The 12,750-nt window shown below is 42.2% G+C and overlaps 1 protein-coding gene across 1 annotated transcript in view; it reads left to right on the top strand.

Annotated features, from left to right (window-relative positions):
• Window positions 1-12,750, top strand: part of zmp:0000001301 (uncharacterized) — a 146,025-nt gene that overhangs the window by 72,638 nt on the left and 60,637 nt on the right. The window lies entirely within an intron of this gene.

The following is a 12,750-nucleotide window of genomic DNA, read 5'->3' as shown; positions in this document are numbered from 1 at the left end:
TGAGGGTGGGAATGAAGGCTACGTTTCCTTTTCAAGAAATGGTCATTGCTTCCCAAAAATCAACTAAGCCTTGATATTTTCCATGTCTTATCACATACAGCCATGCAATATTTTATTATTGGAGGAAATGCAAATGGAACTGAACGCAGTGCAGTAATGAGTAAACATATCGATTCCTGACCTTAACCTGGAGCGAGGATCATTAATGAAGCAGTTGAATATGGTTGATTCTGAGGAAATCATGTGGTATAATTATGCAACAGAAAAACCTGTCCTGTCACAGCTCAAATATCTTCCTTTGTGTATTGTTTGATTCCACCAGTGGAGGATGTTCCCCAATTCCCATTTTACTTCGGTACTGGAGCACTTTGAATTTTACTGTACCCATTAGGATTCAGATTAGCTTTTTCTATTGCTGAGGCTCTTGTTGAAAGATTTATCATTGAGTGATTTGCATTAATTAAGGTTAGATTTGGGGCGGCACGGTGGCTCAGTGGTCAGCATTGCTACCTCACAGTGCCAAGGACCCAGGTTTGATTCTACCCTTGGGCGATTGGAGTTTACACATTCTCCCCATGTCTGCGTGGGTTTCCTCCAGGTGCTCTGGTTTCCTCCCACAGTCCAAAGATTTGTAGGCTTGGTGGATTGGCCATGCTAAAATTGCCCTTGGTGTTCAGGGATGTATGTAGATTAGGTGGGATATTGGGGGATGGGTCTGGGTGGTATGCTGTGAGGGTCAGTGTGGACTTGTTGGGCCGAAGGGCCTGTTTCCACACTGTCGGGATTCTATGAAATTCGACAAAGTGCTGGTGTTGCAATAATGTCACTGAACTAATAATCTGAAGGGTTAATTCTCTGGCACCATGGGTTCACATTCCACCGTGGCAGCTGGATGAATTTAAACTATTTGGGAAATGATGGCCTAGTGGTGTTAGAGACCCTGGTAATATTCTGAAGACCAGTGTTCAAATCCGGTCATGGAAGATTGTGGAATTTGAATTCAATAAATATTGAGAATCAGGTGTTTAGTAACGACCGTGAAACCATTGCCAATGGTCAAGAAAATTCCTTCGTGTTCACTAATGTCCTTTAGGTAAGGAAACTGTCATTCTTACTTAGTTTGGTCTACATGTGGCCCAGACCCACAACAATGTGGTTGACACTTAATGCAATTAGGGATGGGTAGTAAGTGCTGGCTTGGCCAATGATACTCACATGCTGTGAATGGATAAAAGAGAAAACATTTGCAGAAGATAGAACTAAAAATAGGAGCTAAAAACAGAACCAATTGAGGTAATAGTCTAGCATTTTAATTGTTAAAATCAAGTTAACTATGACTCAGTTGCAGTTGAAAAACACTAGATGGGAAAAGAGAGAGATAAGTGGAAGTTTGATATTGAATTCCAGCAAGTGAAACTTGAAAAGGGAATAAAAATAACAAGAATGAGAGTTTCGGTGAAAGAAAGAAATTAGGTATCATGAAGTATATAGAAAAATGATGCTTTATTTACATGGACCAGGAATAACTGAAACTTTGAAAAATGATTTGAATTTATCCCTAGGTTTTGATTTAACTAGGAATATCAGCTGGTACCTACATTTAGGGAGGAAGGAGTTGAAAACGACTTTGTGCTCTTTGACAGCATATCACAAAAGAAGTGGACTATTCTTTTCAAAAATATCTTAGTAGGAAAAGCATTAGATGTATATTCAAAGAAAGCAAAAACTGCAGATGCTGAATTCAGCGACAACATAGAAATCTGAAGAAGGGCCCTGACCCAAAACGTTAACTTTCCTGTCCCACTGATGCTGCCTGGCCTGCTGTGTTCCTCCAACTCCACACTGTGTTGTCTCTGACTCCAGCAGTTCTTGCTATCTTTGAGTGATTTATGACCCCACTGCGAAGCCTGTTCCAAGGATGCCCACCTGAAGAAGTTGTCCCCCACCCTCTGGATATATATTCAAGTTTTTCAGCTGAGCAGTTTTCCAATTATGAATCATAAACATAATGGTAATTAATTTCTATAAGCTTGTCTCAGAAGTGTATCAATTAAAATTTTTGAGCCTGAAGTTAACTGCATCAAAAATTTGCAGATTTTGTTGTTTGACCAGTGTTTTTGATCAATAAAGTTAAAAGAGACTTTTGAAAATGTGAAGAAAATAGTAAAGGAAGAATTTAGAAACAACTAGCTGTTTGGTCACACCTGAAATATAATACGATTTCTGAAAGAGGCAAGTTGTGGCAGATAGGTACAATATATTACATATGAAGCAATGGGATGAAAGATCTTCATTTGTAAATCCACTAAGAAAATGGAGGAATAGGAAGTTTCAAAATGGAAATAATTCTTGCTCATGAAGACGTAGAAGCTGTTCCAGACAACAGAAATGATATAAAGGAATCTTTGTTTTCATTGCCACACATCAAGACATGTAAAAGGGAGCTATTGAAAGCTACAATTAAATCTGCAGCAGCATGTGGGATGTCAATGGGGCCTTTGAACAAAGGTAAAGAAAGTGTCATAGCACAGTAGCAACAATACAATTGCAAAGTATTTCTTTAGAACCAATTCAAGTAGTGGATATAGATCGGGATAATGAAGAAAACCCATTTTCTAATAGATACCAATTTAGTAAGTCAGGTTACTGCAGGTAAGAGATGTTAAGGGTGAAATATTCCCAGCCCAAATAAGGTGGCCATCAGCAAGTCACTTGAGAAAATGTGGTGAGATCAGCAGAAATGGGATATCAAGGGGTTAACATGTCCAATTTTCCAACAGGTTTTGAACAGCAAGATGAGGGCGACTTTGTGCACTTTTCACTGTACTTACATATTCCTATACTTAGTACATATGACAAATAAATATGTCTAAAAAAGAGAATTTCCTTGTTAGCAGCAAGAGGCTCATTCACATACATTAGCATGCAATTATTGCCTAATCTCATCTCATTGATTTGCAATTTCCCATACTCGTGCGTGCCAGCTAGAAACTAGATAGCAATAATTACTGACATGAAAGTCAGAGAGTGAACTTGGAAACTCCAGTTTGCTGCTTAATCCTCCAGACCTCCATCTTGGCCAGCAGACCCCAAAATCTTGGGGCAAGCTCCATGTGTAGAGACTGGCTCCACCCCTGTCAATGGACATTGGCATCAGACACAGGCCAAGCTATACTCTCAAAGTATATCTCCAATTCATGAACAGTACAGTCCTGCACATTATTGCTGCACTTTGAAGTGCACTGGCACCTTTAATTGGAATGCTGCTGGCAGGACACCTTGCGTGCAGGACAGGCACCCATCTCACAGATTTGTCCAGAATGTACCTCGGGTCATCTTGTTTGCAGTACTGCTCACTCATTTTGATCCTCTGGATGCCCACAACATTTCTTCCTTGATTGACTTTTTGAATTTTGTCCCCTCAGTCTGAACTTAAAGACTCGCAGTACTTCTGTCTTGCCTTCTGCTTAGTACGAGCACAAATTCAGACAGCTTGTCATGGTTTGATTTGATTTGATTGTCATGTGTACCGAAACACAGTTAAAAGCTTTGTTTATGGATAGTACAGGCAGATCACAGCAAGCAAAGGATCTACAGATCAAAATGACTTAGAAGCAGAAGGGTCGAGGCCCGAAACGTCAGCCTACCTGCTCCTATGATGCCGCTTGGCCTGCTGTGTTCATCCAGCTCTACACCTTTTTATCTCAGGTTACATTTCAGGTTGCATTATTTGAGGTTAGAGTCCTTTCAATAGTGTGACAATGGCCGGAAAGAAGCTGTTCCTAAACCTGCTAGTGCATGTGTTCAGGCTTCTGTATCTTCTGCCTGATGGAATAGGTTGCAGGAAATCATTATCGGGTTGCAATGGGTCTTTGAGGATGATAGCCACCTTTTAGCGGCAGCAAGCCATGTGAATAGAGTCAGTGGATGGAACGTTGGCACACCACTTTCTGTAGTTTCTTACGGTCCTGGGCAGACCAGTTGCTGGTTATACATTTGGACAGTATGCTTTCAGTTGTGCATCTGTAAAAATAGGTGAGGGACCTTTATAGCCATGCTAAATTACCTGAGCTGCTTGAGGAAGAAGAGGCGTTGATGTGCCTTCTTGACTGTTGCATCTACGTGCGAAGTCCAGCTCAGATCATCGGTTATCATCACTCCGAGGAACTTGATGCTTTGCCCTCTGCAATTGGATCCTTAGCTTTCTGACCCACAGGCCACAATCAGTAAGGATAGGTAACTGCACCTCTTCCACAATAACACTGGAGCCCTCTACGGATGCGTCCTCAGCCCCCTGCTGTACTCCCTCTAAAGTTATAACTGTGTTGCCAAATTCCAAATGAACACCATTTGCAAGTTTGGAATTTGGCAACTTGGCCGTAGGTGTACAAAGAGTACAGCAGGGGCCTGAGGTTACATCCTTGGGGGGGCTTCAGCATTGAGTGTTATTGCGGAGGAAGTGAAGTTACCTATTCTCACTGATTGTGGCCTGTGGGTCAGAAAGCTGAGGATCCAATTGCAGAGGGCGTAGCCGAGACCAAGGTCACATGGTTTTGAGATCAGCCTGGAGGGGATAACAGTGTTGAAGGCAGAGCTGTAGTCAAATAGCAGGAGTCTGACATAGGTGTCTTTATTGTCCAGATGTTCTGGGGATGAGTGCAGTGCAACCTCTGTGGGTCTGTTATGTCAGTAGGCAAACTGTAGGGGATCGAGGAAGTTTGTGAGACGAGAGTTGATGGGCCATGACCAGCCTCTTGAAGCATTTCATGGCTATTATAGTCAGAACTATTGGGTGGTAGTCATTAAAGCACACTGCATGTGTTTTCTTGGGTACAGGAATGATGGTGGTCTTCTTGAAGCGGGTGGGGACGTCGGCTTTTAGGAGGGAAAGGTTGAAGATTTTGGTGAATTCCTCCACCAGTTGGACCATACAGGATATGAGTGCTTGGCTGGGGACGCTGTCTAGGCCTCTCGCTTTCCTTGGGTTGACTCCCAGGAAGACTCATCTGACTTCTGCAGCTGTGACAGAGGGAACAGGTGTGTCTGGGCCTATTGGGGCAGGTGTCACCAGTGTTATTCTATTCAAACCAAGCATACAAAGCTTTGAGCGTGTTGAAGAGGATGTACCATCGTCCGTTATCTTACACTGTTTCATTTTATATCTCGTAATGTTGTTTAGGCCTTGCCATAGATGGTGGGAGTCTGTTTGGTAGGTTTACAGTTGGGGAACACTCAGACTGATTTCTTTGGTACACAGTTCTCCATGCATTTGCTAATGAAACAGTTATAGCAGTGATCAATCAAAAGGATGAATACCTCGCTGTACAGCACTGTGTTATGTCAATGTCACAACTGCACCATGTGCCAACTGCATATGTGGCAAACTCATTGAAAACTCAGCGGGCTTAGTGAGAACTTGAGGAAGTTAAAAGCTGATAGGTTTGACAGGGAGGTCAGAAGGGAACATGAAAATTTGGGAGTCACCTTGTTGAGAGGCTGAGTCTGTTAGTCACTCCATGAAGTAGGACTGGTGTTTTCTTCTATTTTCATTGAAATAATATCTGGAAAATGGCTGCCACTGCACCCAGAACAAACCTTTTATTTTGTGAGGGACAGGGCTCCCTCAGATGTGAGTAGGCAGTGGGCACACAGCTCAGAGGTGGAGGTTGAAACCCCATATCACCTTGTCCAATATTTCCCAAATGAAAGTTCTCTTTCTAAAGGGGCCATCTACGACGTGGGATGGCCCCTCCACATGATATTTGTATATCATGTCTGGGGTTTCACATCAGTACTGTCCAAACAGTAGACTCTACCTGACCCTTAGAATTTCTGCTCCTGACTACTGCAGGATGCACTGAGGCTATGGGATGGACAATGGGGATCCATGAAAGTTGCAGCATTGCAATTATGAGGACATTCTTTAGGGGGAACAACACCTTTGGCATCCAACAGTACAGCAGCTTTGGCCATGGCAACACAAGAAGGACTTCCTGGTGAATCCTGTTCTGTGGAATAAATCTCAGGAATTATCTTTCACTTAGTACAAATGATTTGATGCTGCTGAAATCATCATCCCCTATGTAATACAACTGCAAGTGCTGCTTAATGGTTTGATCTTTCTATGAGGTTCATGCTGTTCGATAAAAGTATAGGCTACAGATGAAAAGAAGCCTCATAACATCAGGTGCTACCTTATTCAATCCTGACAATGTTTCATGCTGATATGGGTGCTATGGACAGGATAGCTATTGCTTAGGCAGAATTAGAACTTCCTGTAACACTGAGAATGACTAGCCTTTGTACCTTCATTCATATAGTTGCAGTGAGAATAATATTTGCTCACACACAGTAATGGAGAAAAGTGATCATATTTTTGCAAATGGGAAAATGAGTTTACAATGAAATTTCACCCATGCCATCTATGTGACGTCAGAAGGTCATCTCCTGTCTTTCCAACTCAGTACATTTAGTTGCAGCTCTGGCTTCTGCAGCTGGGGAGCCTAGGTACCTTTGTACCTCAGATGGTGCTGGAAATGGTTACTTTGAATATTTTTCTCTATATTCATGTATCCCTGTATGTGAGTAAACATAACAAGGAACCTAATTGTAATGCTGGGTGGTGGGAGCTTGCCCGGCAGTGAAACACGTTGGCCGTAGTGTTTTGGTTGGGTGACTCGCAGCTGCCTTTGTGGCTTGAGAGCCCAGACATGCAGAGACAATCTATCCAAAGGCAGGTGCACCAAATTCCCACAGAGTTTATTGTAGTAGGCAGTGTAGACATCGAAGGCCTTACCAACTCTTGAGTCTCCTGAGAGATGTCTAGGGAACTGTGTATGGCTTTACCCCCACTTGGGTGCCTACTGGCATGCCCTGTCTCCTTGTCAGGAAGTAGAAGCTGAAATGAGTTCAAGGTCCTTCATCCTCCTGTCACTTTACCCTTGGAGCTCAGCACCAACAGTAGAGAGATGGACTACAGGTCTGTGCATCAGACACTGACTCTACTGGATCTGGCTCTCCATGGCAATCACCAACCGGTCCACGGAAGCATCTGGATGTAAAGGCAACAAGAGTACGAACAGAATTGATGGAGTCCTCCAACTTTCAAATCAGTTGAGTCCTCTCCTGCCTGGGGCTGAGCAAGGACCTCGTCTCTGGAAGTCCTCTGATTCCCAGTAGCTTGGGGCATGTTGTCTCAACCGGCTGCGGAGATATGGTGGTGAGGTGTTCATCAGCTTGAGCTCCTGATGGTAATCTAGCTAAAATACCCTCCAAGGAGTCAGTATCTGAGCTGCTGGAGTGTGCAGGCAACAGCCTTGCCTGTGTTTAGTCTGAGAGAGCCGTGGCTTCATCCTCAGAGTTGGAGGAAGGATGTCTTGCAAGACCATCCTCTTGTTGCCAGAGACTGTCAGCATAATACTCATCGCTGCAGGAGACAGAAGAAAGAATGAGGTGTGAAATAGAGATTGAAGTTTGGACATGTCAAAAATTCATTCACAGTGGTGGTAATGGGAAGGCAGCTGGGGGTTAACCAATGATTTTTATTTGGTTGCCAAGACATTGAGTGGCATCACCACATGAATAATCATGGTTGTCTCCAGCTAAAACATGAATTCTTTCCTCATAAGAGGCAAGGACAAGAATATTAGGCACCTTACCACCACCCTGGCTCTGTCAGGCTAACTGTGGGCTGTTTTCTTCTGGAAAGAGATGATAAAAGGAATTGATTGACATGAAAACTGAAAGAACTGCAGTTGCTGTTAATCAGAAACAAAAACAGAAATTGGTGGAAAAGTTCAGCCGATTTGGCAGCAACTGTGAAAAGAAATCAAGAATTAAATGTTTCGGGTCAGAACCCGAAATATTAACTCTGATTTCTCTCCACAGATACTGCCAGATCTCTGAGCTTTTCCAGCAATATCCAGTTGACATGAAAGTGGCTGGCATAGCTATTAGTCCTGGTGCCAATGGGGCAAAGATGGTGAGGTATCCTGAATGAGAGTAATAGATGCAGGCAGCATGCAGAGTAAGTAGCCTAGTGGTATGGCCTGGATTGGTGGTGGCGAGAGTGAATGAGGGAAGATGTTTCATACAATAGTGAGACTGGTGGACCATGAGCCTTAGTGGAGGGTATATGCTGCAGCAGAGATGGAGTGAGTGTGACATAGCAGAAACGATGGTAGCTTTTACACTCATGGAGTGCAGAATATCAGTGTTTCTCTAGACTGTTGACAATGCACAGATCCTGGTGATCCTGGACTCCTCTGGCAGGCCTAGAGAAAGAGAAGGACCCTCCACTGCATCAGTCCACTCCACCTAGATGTCCTGTTTGTGCCTGTTGGCAAGAAAGGGAGTCAACTTGCCTTTCTGAGACATCTGCAGGCCAAACCTTGAGGAACAGGAACCTTGCTGGGAAACTCCAGCAAGCAGTAATTGACCTGGTGCACCAAGAATCCCGGTGGTCCCAGCAGCAGTGAGTACTTCTGCCTCTGATGAGAAGAAAGATATGCGAGTGTGGTGGGTTGCTAATGTGATGAGTTGTGGAGGATAACATGAGAAAACCCAAAATGAAACGTTTCATGAAACTCACCATGAAATTCTTAGCTGATTTATTTAAAATACTGCCTTTTATCTCTAAGAGAGAAGTACTCTGTTATTCCTCCAACAAAGCAAGTGAAGATACCATTGTCTACTCCTCCTTTAAGTAAGTGAGACCAGAATGTATTGAATGAATTTGCCCAGGTGTCTCACAATACTGAAGCGATCAAATCAATACGAATGCAAGCTAGTACCAATGCAAAACTATCCTAACGTTATTAAGAACAAAGTTACAATAACCGCTAATACTAGCCATGCTATATTCAATTCCATCTGGCCCCTTAAGATTACAATATTGTCCTAGTCTCTAGTAGATTTATGCAGTGGCTGTCTCTCTGGATCTGCCTTTGGGACTGTGAAGCTGCTTTCTCCCTCTCTCTGGGTGGTCAGTTAGTCTCTGCTTCTTGCAATGCTGTCTCCTCAGAGGGCTTCAGAAGATTCAAGAGTAAGGTCTGCAAGTGAACTCTGGTTTTATACTTTTTAGATGGCTTTCTGGAACTTTCTATAGTTCTGGTTAATCAGGCAGACACACTTGATAGTTTGAAACAGCGTCAATCATTTAGATGGCTTTGTTACTGTTTATTTCTTTGTGTAGCAGGACCCAGTGTCTTTCTGTCCGGGCCCTCCTTTGTTTGGTGGACAAACTGTTGGGGGTATGTCTGTTCAGGATAACTATTGCCTTTTACATTTTGCTCATGCCATTAACTTCTAGCTGCTGTGGTTGCACTATGTTTGGCGTGCGGGTTATGTGATTTCAGAATTTTACTTGACCAGTGCACCCAGCATTCCTGGTTATCTGGCCAAGTTAGCAATCTATCCATGTTTTAGCAGCCTCCTGGCCAATATTGACATTCTGAAAGATACAGGGCAGTTCCAGTCATTGATGGTGGCTGATGATGCAATTTGTCTTCCAGATAGTTTAGTGGCAAAAAAGTATTGCTGTGGGATATTCATGGCAATTATGAACACGTGTCCTTGGATAAAATTTAACAACAAAGTGATAGAGTAAACAGGGCTGTTACTGAGGGAAATGTTACTAAAGAAGGGCTCAATTTTACATTGGGTAATGATTTCACAGATTTGAGAGTATGAGCATCTCAGAAAGTTTCAGAATATTTTTGCATGAGGTATACCCTGGATTGATTCCAGATTGTGTAAATCTAGGGTTCAGATTCTTAAATCTGATCAGAATAAGTCAATCAGTTGAGAAGGAGGATGATTCAAGTGTTTGGTTAAATAGGACTTTTTTCAGAGATTTGAATGTGCTTAGAGATCCTAAAATTAGCAAGACTGATTTTATTTTAGCCAAGCTTTCTTCATGTTGGATTTTTTAAAAAAGAAACAAAACTGTTACTGCCTCAACTGGTATTGTTACTGACTTCACTGTTGAATAAGGTCTGATTTTTCCAATTTCAAAAGAACTGAAATTGTTATGCTTTTGTAGTTAGTTCCGAAATTTGTATGCTGCCTTAGGTTTTTCATTTAACACTTTTCATTTCACTTTTGGAAATCCTGGGACTTTTATTTCACATTTGTCTTTTCAAATAACTTTCAGCCTCTTTCTATTACAAGCCTGGCAGAATTATGTAGAGTTGCATGCAGCCTAGAAAACAGTAAGGTATCCATCTTGCCATGTAAACTATTATTCCAAACGCTTAGGTATTGAAGGATTAATTATGTTGCTGCAAGTGTTGGATGAGAGCTGGGCTTGTTAATGTTCTTTCTTCGACACTGTGGATGCCCTTAGGATTTAAAAATGGCATTCGCAGAATGTACACAGGTTGTTAGAATTAATCATGCCAGCTACGATAATAGTGAGGGTACTGTGCAAGCACAATGAAATTTCAACTTTGATTGATACCATTAGTGCCCTCTTTAAGATCAGTGCCCTACAAAGCATCACTGTCAATATTGTATCATTGGACCACATTTTCAATATGATCAAAATGGACTTGTGCAGAATATGAGCTTCATGTCAAGTCCTTGTGTATTTGAAATAAATATGTTTTACTGTGACAGTAAATCGGCATACACAATATGCTTTAAAGGGTCCATGATGGTGTTGCAATTTAAAACAAACATTTGATAGAATTCACATTTGTCGATATAACTACAAAGTCTCTCATTTTTGATTCGGGCACTGGAAACACGAAGATAGTTAGAGTCATAGAGATCTACAGCACAGAAACAGACTCTTCAGTCCAACTCATCCATGTCGACCAGATATCCTAAATAAAGCTAGTCCCATTTGCCAACACTTGGCTCATATCCCTCTAAACCCTGCCTAGTCTTATACCCATCCAGATGCCTTTTAATAGTTGTAATTGTACCAGCTTCCACTACTTCTCCTGGCAGATTATTTTACGCACACGCTACCTTCTCCGTGAACATGTTGCCCCTTAGATCCCTCTTAAATCTTTTCCCTCTCATGTTAAACTTTATGCCCTCTAGTTTTAGACTCTCCCACCGTATCCATGCCCCTCATGATTTCATAGACTTCTGTAAGGTTACCCCTCAGCCTCCAATGCTCCAGGGAATATAGCCCCAGACTATTCAGCCTCTCTCTGTAGCTCAAACCCTCCAAACCTGGTAATATCCTTGTAAATGTTTTTTGAACCCTTTCATGTTTCACAACATCCTTCCTATGGCAGGGAGATCAGAATTGCACGCAGTATCCCAAAAGTGGCCCAACCAATGTCTGTACAGCCGCAACACGACCTCCTAACTCCTACACGCGGTGTACTGACCAATAAAGGCAAGCATACCAAAAAGCTTCTGCACTACCCTTTCTACTTGCAACTCCACTTTCAGGGAACTATGATCCTGCACTACAAGGTCTCTTTGTTCAGCAAAATTCCCAAGACCTTGCCATTAAGTGTATAAGTCCTACCCTGAATTACCTTTCGAAAGTGTAGCTTCTCTATTTACCAAAATTAAACTCCATCTGCTGCTCCTCAGCCCATTGACCCATCTAATCAAAATCCCGTTGTACTCTGAGGTAACCTTCTTCACTGTCCACTATGTTTCCAATTTTGGCATCATCTGCATACTACCTCCTATGTTCACATCCAAATCATTTATATAAAGGACAAAAAGCAGTGGACCCAGGACTGATCCTCATGGCAATGTGCTGATCACAGTGTTCAGTCCGAAAAGCAACCCTCCACCACCACCACCCTCTACCTCTTATCTTCGAGCCAGTTCTGTATCCAGATGGCTAATTCTCCTTTTTATTCCATGTGATTTAACCTTGCTAACCAGTCTAGCATGAGGAACTTTGTCAAATGCCTTATTGGACGCCATACTGATCACATCCATCACTCTTCTTCAAAAAACTCAATCAAGTTAGTGAGCTATGATTTCCCAGGCACAAAGTCATGTTGACTATCCCAAATCAGTCCTTGCCCTTCCAAACACATGTAATTCCTGGGGTCCCTTAGATTATCTCTAACAACTTGCATTTCACGGGTGTCAGGGTCACTAGTTTATAGTTCCCTGTCCTTTCCTTATCACATTTCTTAAATAGTGGCATCAAGTTAGCCAAGTTCCAGTCTTCCAGCATCACACCTGTGGTTATCAATGATACAAATATCTCAGCAAGGGGCCCAGCAATCCTTTTCCTAGCTTCTCACAAAGTTCTAGGGTACACCTATCACCAATTATGTCTCTAATGAGAGAGCAGCCCTACAACACCATAAGATATATTCAGCCAATTGTTTCTGCTCTGTCATTTGATCATGGCTGAAATGTTACTCAACCCCATTTTCCTGCCTTCTGTCCTGAGTCCCTTAGATTAGATAGCCTAGTACGAATATCATTACTTTATTTTTACCTTTGAACTTTTACTGATACATGAGGACGTGAACCAAAAGAAATGAGAATGTAAATTCTGAGCAAAATAATTAGATGATTGTTTGATTGGAAGACCTGTCTAGATTATCCTTGTCTTTGAGAGAGAGCTTGGAATATTACAACTGATGAGTGCCAAGAGAAGGACTTCAAAGGGAGAAATGTGCTGTAAACTGAACAGTAATCTTCTGTGAGTTATCTTGGACACAAACATGAATGAAAGGACAGCACTTTGAATGAAATATTTGTTTGTGTTTTTCCCTTTCAAGAATATACAAGAACAGCGGTTAAAAGCTAGTTTCA

Source organism: Stegostoma tigrinum, chromosome 3, assembly GCF_030684315.1.
Source record: "Stegostoma tigrinum isolate sSteTig4 chromosome 3, sSteTig4.hap1, whole genome shotgun sequence".
In the NCBI taxonomy this organism is placed as follows: Eukaryota; Metazoa; Chordata; class Chondrichthyes; order Orectolobiformes; family Stegostomatidae; genus Stegostoma; species Stegostoma tigrinum.
Note: the sequence above shows the minus strand (reverse complement) of the source record. Positions and strands in the feature narration are given on the sequence as shown.